This window comes from Gambusia affinis, linkage group LG23, assembly GCF_019740435.1.
Source record: "Gambusia affinis linkage group LG23, SWU_Gaff_1.0, whole genome shotgun sequence".
NCBI lineage: Eukaryota > Metazoa > Chordata > Actinopteri > Cyprinodontiformes > Poeciliidae > Gambusia > Gambusia affinis.
The window spans coordinates 14,499,908-14,512,226 of NC_057890.1; the positions used below are offsets into that span (position 1 = coordinate 14,499,908).

At 38.2% G+C, this 12,319-nt stretch overlaps 1 protein-coding gene across 7 annotated transcripts in view; it reads right to left on the bottom strand.

Moving 5' to 3' along the window:
- Window positions 1-12,319, bottom strand: part of LOC122826239 — a 75,850-nt gene that overhangs the window by 47,491 nt on the left and 16,040 nt on the right. For 6 of the 7 annotated variants that reach the window (XM_044107838.1, XM_044107837.1, XM_044107840.1 and 3 more), the window contains one exon: window positions 6,231-6,363. The gene's annotated coding sequence lies outside the window, so the exon portion shown is untranslated. Of the gene's footprint in view, window positions 1-6,230; window positions 6,364-7,027; window positions 7,358-12,319 lie in introns of those variants that run through there. The other variant, XM_044107839.1, reaches the window with a different exon arrangement.

Sequence of the window (12,319 nt, forward strand, 5' to 3'; positions counted from 1 at the left end):
GGTGACCTATTATTCTTCCTTGAACAGGTTAGGAGACGTTGGGTTTTACAAAACATGTTCATCACAGTTTTGGTACAAAATCCTTCTTAGATGATGAGATTTCAGCCTATTCAGTTCTGTCTATGTTGAGCTCCTTCTGGAATGAGCCGTTTTAGAATGTATTTGTCACTTTAAATTCAAATAAGCTGCTGCTGGCCCCGCCCCCAAACTCAACACATGAAAGCGTTGTAGCAGCAAGTGGTTTCTGTTTGGTGAGTCAACAACAAATCACTTGTCTTTTACAGCAGACATTGTACAAACCTGCTAGAGTTCTCCTTGGGTTGCTAGGTAATGGGCGGAACGCTGCTGCGGTTGCTAGGTAACGGGCAGAACTCTGCTGCAGTTGCTAGGTAATGGGCGGAACTCTGCTACGGTTGCTAAGCAGAGTTCCGCTGGTTTCACTGGGGTTGTGCCTGCTGATTTGTGACGTTACATTCCAAAGGTTTTTTTGAAATGGCTCATTTTCCATAAACCAAAAAACTTTAACTAATATCCAAGAGAAAACGTCTACATGTTTTTTAAGCGGTTTTAAAGGCAGTTAAGACCCAAATGGAACAACAAAAAGGTGTAAAATGTAAATTTTTAAACAACATAAATATGAGCATCTAATATCTTCTAGATATAGATTGTTCAACAGCTTGACTTTGAACAAAACCAACTTTTTTATTATTGCTGGTGTTATACCACTAAACCAACATTTTGAAATGTGTTCCTTTACATCTAATGGTTGTATTTTAAGTTATAAAATTTAAGTGGGACTACTCTCCCACTCAGTCCTTTCTAACATCTGCTGCCTGTTTTTACTCAACGTCTTCAGGACAGTACAGTGGTGATGTGACTGGTGCGACCTGTTGAGCTGGACGCAGTGCATCAACTCATCTATCAAGATGGACACATACCAAAAACTCATCCATCTCTCTTTGCAGCTCATAGAAGCTGAATCAGCTCAAGTCGATCCACTGCAGGGAGCAACAGAGCAGATCTTCCCTGAACTCACCCTTCATTCATGGGCATTAACCCCTAAACAGAGATGGTGACGGGGGGCAAGAGGAGGTCAAAAGGTGGAGGACAATAAGACTTTATTGGTGTTTACTCTGAAGTGTGGATCTCTTGTCCGCTGAGGACAGAAAACCTGCAAGTCCAACAAATGAAGACTAGAGGGCAGCATGTCTGACCATCTCTGATTGTGCAGTGGCTTTAACATATGATTAGTTAAATTATGGCACCAATGTCATAAACTATTCTGTCCTAGAAGCCGCTTTAAATTAGAGACAAAGTAATAATGACAGCAAAAAGCCGAAGTGAATTGGAGGATAAATCACAATTTCTGAAAGAGTTGAGGCTGCAAGTCAACCCACTTCTCTGAACTGGCAAGAGTAACTGTAATCTGATTATTTTTCTCGGGTAACGAATAAAATAAGGGGTTACAATTCCATAAAAATTTTATTACTGTTACTTAACTGCATGCATACAAAGATTGTAAGCACAAATAAATAGTATTTTATATGGTGGAGTAGTTAGAAATGCAGCTCAACAGAAGAAAAACTTTTTTTCTTAAAATACGCAAAACAGGTTTAAAAATATTTAACTAAATTCATCAATAAAAGATTGTTACATTTCATACATTTTTTGGTGATTCAAAAGGTATGAAGTTAAAAGAGTGAAACAAAATGACCCGGTTTCACTTGAATACATTTTATTTGATGGTTTATGAAGAATAAAAAGTTTATTGCTTATTTAGATTGTGCATTGTTTATAGTAATGAATTACTTTTAAAGATGATTAGTTATATAACTGGATTGCTGTCTTGTGGAAGTAATTAGTAACTATTTCCAGGTTGACAGATGGCCACTGCGACCAGATTGCTGTGGGATTTTTCGGAGAAAACAGACTGGGATCACCGTCTCAAATGATGCTTTTCAACTTTTCCATTTCCTTGAAAAAGCATTAGAACACTACTTTTTAAATCAAAACAAAGTTAAAGGTTTTGCCTCATCAGCTCAATCACAGCTGAATTAATTGATGGAGATGCTCTGCCTCTGATGTCCTCACTTGACCCATCATCTCCAACAGGAGACATAATCCCACAGAGTTCACCTAAAGTGATTGCGGCTCCTTCTTTCCTGCTCAATCCAGATGATGAGATAAGGGAGATTCCTGGCAGATGGGGTTTCCACCATGTATGTGTCAACAGGATGCATCCCCACTTTTCAGACTTCACCTCGATCTGGTGAACGCAGGAAGTTGCCAGTTTAAGCCGGCAGCGGAGGGGAAATATGGTCAAATATGGCCGGCGTTATCAATAATGAGTAGGTGGGAAAGAGCAAGATCAAATTACCAATTTAGAAGTAATCACCAAAGTGGTTGCTGGGTCTGTGTTATCCACTCTGCTTTGTCCTCTGTGGTGATTCCTGCTGCCATCTGTCCCTCTTTCTCAGGGGAGTCCTTCCTTTTTCTCCTGAGCCCCACACTGGATGTTTTATTAACTCCGTTTCACCTGATTACACCCTGACTGGGAGTCGGCGCACATTAATAGGCATTTAATCAATGTTTAATTAAGGTAGCAGGCATGAAACACCAAGCTGAAACACTGAGCTGAGGTCAGATGTAAGGACACACAATAAGTACATGATTCCAGGTTCAAACTATATGAGCAACCTTCTGCTTAGTGGATATATTATTGAACTGAAATCCATTTTAAATGGCAAACGCAACATTTTCATGTGTATTTCCCTAGAAACTATAAATCTTATGTGACCACAAACAGACTTTAGAAGAACATGGACGACTCACAGCAGTTCACTGATTAGGAAAATATTTATGCCACTGTTTAGAGAAGCAGCATTCAGCTTCTATGCACCACAAATCTGGAACAAATATCCAGAAAACTGCAAAACGGCCAAAACACTGAGTTCCTTTGAATCAAGGTTAAAAACCCACCTGTTTAGAGTTGCTTTTGAAGCATTATAAATTAAACATAATCAACATTTTGATGTGCAACGACGGCGCTTGATAATGTTGACTGTGTTCTATGAATTTGCTTTTTTGTGTGTGATTTTATGATGTAAAGCACTTTGAAATGCCTTGTTGTTGAAATAATCTATACAAATAAACTTTACTGATTGAACCAGCATTCAGCTTCAATGCACCACAAATCTGGAATAAACTTCTAGAAAACTGCAAAACAGCTGAAACAAGGCCTTTAAATCAAGGCTAAAAATCCAGCTGTTTAGAGTTGCTTTTGAAACATGTTTAATGAAACATTGACCAACATATTCAATGTGTATTAATGATTTGTAATGTTTGTCACTGTAAACTGTATGTTGTTACTATGGTGCCTTAATTTTTGTGTTTGTATGACATAAAGCTGCCTTGTTCCTGAAATTTGCAATGCAAATAAAGCTGATTGATTGATTTATGATTTAAGTGAATCAATTTTTGGAGTTGTTGAGCAATTGGAGTTGACATCACAATCAAGTACTTCACTGTCTTTCCATTGTCTGACTCCATCCAAAGTTTGCTGCAGCCATTGCTTAATTGCGGCTGTCTTGTTCTGGTGCAGAATTATGACACGTCTCAAGTCAATAACTGTGTTTCCATTACAAATGTGAGCATAACTTGGTCAATATTCCATTAATATAAAAAAAAAACAAAAAAAAAACAACACAATTTCATAATTGTGGCGTTTCCATTAAACAAGAAATGTAATCAATATCACATGTGAATAAGTTTGTCAATGCGATAAGTCATGTAAAAAAAATGCTGCACCATCGTCCTTCAAAAACTTCCTGTTGTCTTCTTTGTCATTTCCACCAGTAGTAACATCCGGTTGTTGATTACATGACAGGCGTGAAGGGAAAAAAGTGTTTCCATTGAGGATTTGCGGTATACATAAATTTCAAAACAGCAGGAAAACCACCTCATTCAACTAAAAAATAGGTTTTTCTTGAATTTGTTTTTTTCTAATTTGGAGTGTTTCCATAAAGCAAATTTACTTTCATATTTCCAATATGCTCAATTTTACGGTCAATGGAATTGCATCTAATGATGTAAGAGTCACATAAAATATGACCATGGCCATTCTGACTGCAGAAAACTATTGGAAGAAATGGTTTGGCTCACACGATGTGCTAAATTAAAAAGGAGCTATGCATGTGTAGCAGTATTTCTACTCTCAGGTCTTCTGGTTCTGGTCTGCTCTGCATCCCCAGAACCAGAACCAAACGAGGAGAAGCGGCATTTAGCATCTATGCACCAAAAATCTGGAACAAACTTCCAGAAAACTGTAAAACAGCTGAAACACTGACTTCCTTTAAATCTCAACTAAAAACCCACTTGTTTAGAGTTGTATTCGAAACGTAATCAATTGCAAATTTATTGACGGAATCTAACTATGTTGTGTTTTTATTGTTGATTCTATGTTGCATTGTGTTTTTGTGTTTGATTTGATGTAAAGCACTTTGAAATGCCTTGCTGCTGAAATGTGCTATACAAATAAAGTTTGATTTGATTTTTTGATTTTTGAAACTTCCAACACATATTATTTATTCTAAGTTTGAACATAACAGTCTTTTAGAAATGAATAACTAGAACTGCATGAGGTCAGGAAACAGAAATTGAGTCCAAAGAGATGACACACTCTCCACAGGATGGTGGAAACAAAGCGCAGGAACAAAGCAGCATCCCGTTTAGAATCGACTGATGGAGCTGCTGACTTATCAATGTGAACAAAAGGCCTGGGTGAACACCTCAGCATGGCCTAGTCCAGGTTACAGCCAGAGACAGAGGAGAAAAGGATAAAATTGAGAGAGAGAAAGCCTGGGGTCAGCCATAATGAGCCATGAATGTGAGCATCCCACCAATCCTGTTTAATGGGGTTCATCCCTGGAAGGTTTCCTGCCCTTCACTGCAAAAACTCAAAATCTTACAGAGTAGATTTAATTTTAATTCAAATATCCAAGTACGCTTAAAGCTGCATTAGGTAATTTATAAAGATTTTTTTTAAACATATCTGTTGTTTCTCCTCCATTAGCCCATTGAGCAGCGTGTACACTGCGTTGATTGGCAGCGTTAAGACCTGTCTCCTGGATCTGTTTGGTTGATTTTGATCAGAAGCAGTGGATTCTTGAAAATGGCGAACTTACAACTAGCACTTGAGCAAGATACAGCAGTTTGTTTTAAATAAGTAATTCCTTAACATTGATGAAAAGGTTCTAGTTCCACTTTCAGATTATTTCACTTAAAACATTTTTCCACATAAGTGAAATAATAGTAAAGCTTGTATTTTGATCAAATTGGGTAGTAAATAAGTTCAAATACTGAAAAAACACAAAATATCAAGCATTTCTGGTCAATTCTAGTGAAAATATCTTGGTACATTTAAAATGAGACAAAACTAACTTACAAGCAACATTTCAGCAAGATATTAAAGCTGGCATTAAGTCAATAACTAGTTCATATTGACAAAAATATCTTAGTACACTTAAAATAAGTTACAAGTAACGTATCAGGGAGATATAGGAGCTCATTTTAAGTGAATAATTGCTGTATATTGATGAAAAAGTGCTATTTTCACTGACAGATTATTTCACTTATAACATGGGAAAATTATCTCCCAGTGAAACTTGTAATGTTTTTCAATCAAAATTAAGGAATTATTTAATTAAAACAAGCTCATATTTCTTGCTAAACAGTTACTTCACATGAAATGAGTCAAAACTAATACATTTGAATAAGAATCTGGTTCAGATTTTGTATTTTTGCAGTGTTCCTCACACCGGCGGTTCTATGCGCACACGTTGGGGTTCGGGTCAGGGGGCTGCAGGGACTCTGTGACCCTGAAATGAGCCGGGGATCCCTGCTGATAGGACAGAGCTGCTTTTCTGCTTTAATCTGAAAGCAGGAGGATCAATATGGTGGCTATTGGTGGTGAGATTGTGTGCAGGGCAAAGCGGGTCCAGCCATTTAAGATGTCTCACAGGGGGTTGGCGCACCCTGACAAAAGCACAGTTCTGCTGCCACAATGACCCGGGAGACACTGGCACATCGGCGACTAACCTACTTAACATTCATTAGCTTCAGAGAGGGGGACAGATGCTCTGGACCGTCTCTCTCATGTTCTCATTTGACCTGTCTTTTATTCAGGATGCCGAGTTGTGGAGGAAGACCTGGGTGGGCATGGAGGGACTCACCCTGTGCAGCCCGCGGCGTCCAGAGCCAGAGCAGTCGGGTCGCCTGGCAGGTAGAGACAGAAACCTCCTCGGATGCTTGAAATCCTGATTTCTGCTCCGTCGGCGTTCAGACTGAAAATCCAGAGCTCCTCTCCTTTCAAAATAAGACATATCCAACAAGTTCTAGTCTTCACATTTTTACGCTTCTGAACACATAAATGTGTCAATCTTTTGATTATTATTCCCTTCTGGTTTAAAAGTGAAAGAGCAGAGTGAACTCTCTCTGTGGGAGGCTAAACATGCAGACCTTTTTAAATATTATTCTGTTAATAATTACCATTCAGACTCTCAAGCATGTTTCCCTGAACATTAAGTAACAAAGGTTGGGCCTCTGACAGAGATGGCAGTAACTACAGTATTTACTTTAAGGAGTATTTTTACTTTTACTTTGGTAATTTAACTATGAATTATCACTACTCTTGAGTAAAATTTCTGGATGCTTTACCCACTGTAAAGAACTAGGTTGTTTTAAGCAAAAATCAATAAGATGTTATATATCTTATATGAAAAGAAACTGCTTTTGATTTTTTGTAAGACGAGTACTAAGGCCAAGCTAAGAAAATAAAAAAGTTAAATTAAAATTTGGTCCACTTTATTAAGTAATCTTTAAATGTTAAATGACTGGTAAAAAGCAACTCAAATACTGAGTAATTAATTAAAACATCAAATACTTTTTTACTCATTTCATTTACTTGAGTAAACGTGTGTTGAAGTAGTGCTACTCTTACTCGAGTACAGATTTTGAGTACTCTACCCACCTCTGTCCTCCAACAGAAAAACTTCATCTTTGTTTTTCTGTCACATGTACAGAAGAAACGAGGGCGACAACAGAGCAGCGCTTTGAATTAAACATGGAACGGCTGTGCAGCCCAGAGTGACAGAGTCCAGAGCAGGAATCAGGAGCAGCTGGAGAGAAAGACGGCTTTTCAACCTGACTCCAGACGCAACATGGATCAGGTTCTGGGCTGACACACAGCAGCATGAATCTCCTCTCCTTAATTACATTAGAAGCGCATAGTGAGGAGCTTTGTGATAACAATGGAGCCAATCGATTCCACAAATCAGAGGCAGCCGAAGTCGGTCGGCCCTCCGAGAAGCTCTAGTTCTGCGTCTGCAATCTGAGCTCATTACGAAGAGTGAGTGTCGGGCGGGACGCAGCGCAGGAAAGTTCTTGGTTTAATATTAACAAGAAGAATGTGGAGCGGTTTCCATGGTAACCGGCAAACAGTTACACTCATGACACAAAATGTATTTCTGCTGGAAAAGAAGGGCAATCACGTACTACCACCAGATATTACCAAGTATTTTTGGTCTAGTTTCTAGTGAAAATATATTACATAAGATAAAACTAACTTACAAGTAACTTTTCAGCAAGATGTAACTATTTTTCAGTAAATAATTCTTTAATATTGATGAAAAATACATTTTTTATGTTATTTAATTTCCCTTTGAGATCAAGAAACCATTTTTTAATTGAATTTGACCTGAATAAGTGCCAATTCAAGTCAAAGTTGTTGGGGTTTTTTTGGTTCTGAAGGGTTAATATTAAGAATAAGCTTCTGAGAGATGATATTGGTTGCCATGGTAATTCCCGCCGTTTCTCATAGAAAAGTTGAAATCATTTCAAAATATGAAATAATTTTGAAAGAACAATGGAATGAGTTTTTTTTTATCCATATTTACTTAAAACAAGCTCTTATATTAAGCTGAAAAGACACTTTTGAGTTAGTTTTGTCTTATTTCAAGGGTACTAAGATAATTTACAACAGAATAGACCAAAAATATGTGGAAAGATTTGGTGTTTTTGCAGTGTTGTCACTTATCATTGTCCAATTTGACCAAGGGAAGAGGTTTATTTATGGTTTTCCAAAGCAAAAGGATCCAACACGACTTGAATAAGCTTCTTGTGAGATCAAGACCTCTCTACCATCTCCCTCCACAAAACGGATTTTGCCTGACTCTCTGTGTTGAAGCTAGTGGGGGCTCCGCAGAGCAGGTCAGCATAATCCAGATGCCAGAGGACCGGTTGCTGGGAGACTGCAATGAAAAAGTGTCCAAAAAGGACAAAAAGCTGGAAAGTCCTAATTCATCCGGCTAATAACTTCAAATTTAAACATGCATAACAGAAAATCATAATTTCAAAAACATTAATTTTAATCCAAGCTCATTTCTAAAAAATTTTTTGTCTATTTTTGAGTACAACTTCAAATCCCATCATGTTACAGTAAATAGAGTATTAGCATAACCTGTTCATTATCCACCAATATCTTCATTCAATTCAAAAATACTTCATTGATCACAAAGGGAAATTCAATGTGAAATAGATAAGGGTGAACTTTAAAGACGACCTATCCAACTCAGTTTACACTCACATGTGAAAATGGCTACAATTATACAGTCATACATCTTTAAAAAGTATTAGTAGAGCCTCCTGCACAACAAAAAATAATTCAGCAAGTGGTATCTGGATGGTAAGTCAACAAAAGAACACTTTTCCAGTAGCCAGTGTACAGCACATACAGTGATAAAATCAGTTGAACAATACTGCTGGAGCTCATCTTGGGTAGCTAGGAGACGAGTGGAGTTCTGCTGGAGTTGCTGGGTAACAGGCTGAGTTTCCCTGGGGTTGCTAGGCGAAGAGCAATGCTAATTTCTGACGTTACTTTCTGAAGATATTTGAAACCGCTCATTTTCAAGACATCAAAAAACATATGTTTATTGTCCAGATCTACTTAAAAAAGCAAAATCTATAGAAAACAGGCTTTTGCATTTACTCTGGTTATCTTTGATATGAAAATATGTTCGAACGTCTTGACAAAATTAGCTTATTTTAGTCAAAGAAACTAATCTACAAGAGTCCAAACACTTTTTCACAGAACAGTATGATAGTGACACCAAATCAAATCAAAAATAGCTCCTCTTATTGGCAGGTGATATTTACTGGAGTCATAAATACACATTTCCTCACAGCGCACAATAAGAATAATGATACAAATTTTTGGTTGTCAATGCAGAAATGTATTCCCAGACAAAAAAAATCCTTATATTCAAAAAACAAACAAGTAACAGCCTTTTAATGAGGATGGTAAGAAACACATACATCACCACACAAGAGCTAACAAAGCTTTCCACAAGACACATAAAAATACAATTACAAGAGCTATCATGCTGTTTTAAGGAAAGCTTGCCTGCCCACCACACGCTGCCCTTTGTCAGGAGCGGGACGAACAATCAAAGAGCCGTGACCTGCACCGGCTGCTGTGGGCAGCAGGCCTGACTCCAAACCCCGGTTACCATGCCATGCTGGGAGCCTGCGCTTGTCCCCTGGTTAGCGCTGCTATTTTCTCAACTCATCAATCTGTCAGCTAAGCCACTTGACGCAAACCACAATATGGCCGCCGTATTTTATTCAATCTCTTACAATATGGTCTCAGCATTTCCAGATTAGTCAGCTCTCCTGGGCAGCTCCCCTGCTGAGGAGTAGTGGCAGTGGGTGTCCTCACTGCAAAAACACAAAATCTTACAAGTATTTTGGTCTAGTTTCTAGTGAACATATATTAATACACTTGAAATCAGACAAAACTAACTCATAAGTAACTTTTCACCAAACTATAGGAGCTTGTTTAAGTCAATAAACCCTTAATCTTAATGAAAAAGTACTTGTACCATTGGCAGATTATTTCACTTGAGGAAAATGTCTGCCAATGGAACCAGTACTTTTTAATCAATATTAAGGAATTTTTTTGTTAAAATTAGCAATATCTTGCTTTCAGGTAAGCCACTACGTATTCTGACGCTTCCCTTCATTTCTTAAAAGGGACCAATGTTTCCTTGAACAGATTAGGATAGGCCTATACAAAACATATTCATAAAATTTTTTGCACAAAATTCTTCTTCTTCTGCTCAGTTCTGTCTATTTTTAACTCCTTTAAAAACTAGATGTTTTAGGGCCTATTGTCACTTGTAATCCAAATAATTTGCTACTGGCCATCCCCCACACCAACTCAACATTTACACTCACTTATGAAAATGGTTGAAAACAGATACGCCACTATACAACCTTACATCTTTGAAAAGCAGAAGTGGAACCTCCTGCACAACAAACACGAATGCAGCAGGTGGTTTCTGGATGGTAAGTCAATAACAAAATTCTTGTCTTTTCCAGCAGCCATTATACAGCAGTCAGTCAGCTGACCAAACATGCTGGACCTGCACTTAGATAAAGGTGCAGTTTCTGTTATATTGATATTTTGACTCAACATTTACGAAGTTGTTTTTAAACACACACCAAAAATCATTAATTTACTGTGTACTTAGTGCTTGGGCTGTTTTTAGAAGCAATGTCAACCAAAATGGGAGTTTATAAACATCCAAAAGGAGAATTTTGCATAATAGTTCCCCTTTAAGCAAACACCAAACAATGTTAGTTTCAAAATGTTTTAAGAAACAAAAATTAGAGAACCACCGATGAAAGCCACAGTAAAAGAAAGAATACGCCTACAGGTCATAAATTGTTCAAACTGAAATTCTCTTGCAACTTATCCTGCTTTTTAGACACTTTTCATTTAAACTAATCGGTAAAGACATTATTGTGTAAATGCTGGCCATCTGTGTAAGTTTACAGCACGAGTTTTCTGAGAACAACCTCGGTCTGGACTCGTTCAAGAGCCGACCATTCAGTTTATTTTCAAGTAAGGATGAAAGGAAGACTCCAAACTATGTATGTCGCCTATTCAGTGGTGACGCTCTTTAAATGAAAGGACAGCAGAAAGAGTTGGGGACCGGGTGGAGTGCTGCATAAATTTTACATACACAAGGCCTCAGACAAAGTGATTGTTGCTTCCCTGAAACTTTTTTTTCCTCCCCCTCCTCCAGCAAACACTTTCCCCACTGAATAGGCACCTATTAGTGACTCCATTATGGGACAGGGTCCTTGAATGGCTCCTCACTGTGCGTCTTTATCGTAGCCAGGCCCCCCTTCCCTGTCCGCCCAACCCAGCTTCCTACAGCCTGTTTTGATAGGTGATGATGGGTGAAGTCCGGGGGGAGAAGAGGTGGCCTGCCACTTTCACTCCCCGTTGTGTGCTCCAGGTGTGGTGGGTTAAGCGTAGCGCTTCACAGCTTCTATTGTGACATGCACTTTTTCCCCTTCACTACTTATTCAAGGGAAAAAAATGGCTGTTTTTTACATGCATTAGCCGATCCCCTCCTCCCAAAATGAGGGTGGAATCGCTGCACACTGCCTTGGAGAAGCGTATTGTTGCTGGATTATTCAGGAGTTAGCTGAATGAAAGAGGCAGGCAGAGAGGGGTGTCTGTACTTTATCTCCAAGGGAGACAGCGGCTAAAGACGGCGCTTCTTTAGAGGAGTGAGTTACAGTGGCGAAAGCTCAGGAACACCTGCAGGACACAAACGCCTCCATCTAAAATACAGTAAACTTGCTTCTATTCATGAGGTTGAGGGGAAAGTTTTACAAACCATCAGGCAATGGTAAAAAATATGTAAAGAGACATCAACTTTTAGAATGTTTTCTATTCACTATTCAATACTTATTACAGTCATTTAGCATAAATGCTGCCTCATACCATCCGATTTTAGATGGCGGAAAATTTTATTAACAATTTAATAGATAACGCAATTTGTAATATGTAATATTTTATATTAAGCGCACCAAATTTTATTTCATTTTATTCCCATGGTTCTTGTAGGTTTTTTGCAGCAGTGCCATCCACTCCTGGGCTTTCGTGCTCGCGCTTGCTTGAGGAACAAGTAAATAAGAAAATGAAGCGAGAGAAATAACATTTAAATCTATTATTTTAACTTATATTTTATATACATATAAAAGATTTAATAAAAGAAAACAAAAATTGTAAGATTAAAAAAAAATAACTGGGATTGGATTTTTTGCCTCACCTCCTCTCAAACTTTGAGGCTCCCACAGCGCCCCCTGGAGGCCACGGTCCCCCACTTTAACCTGCCACAACCTCGCTCAGACTGTACAAACTCTGCTGTATTCACAGAACCATCAGGTCAACAAACATCTATGAGTG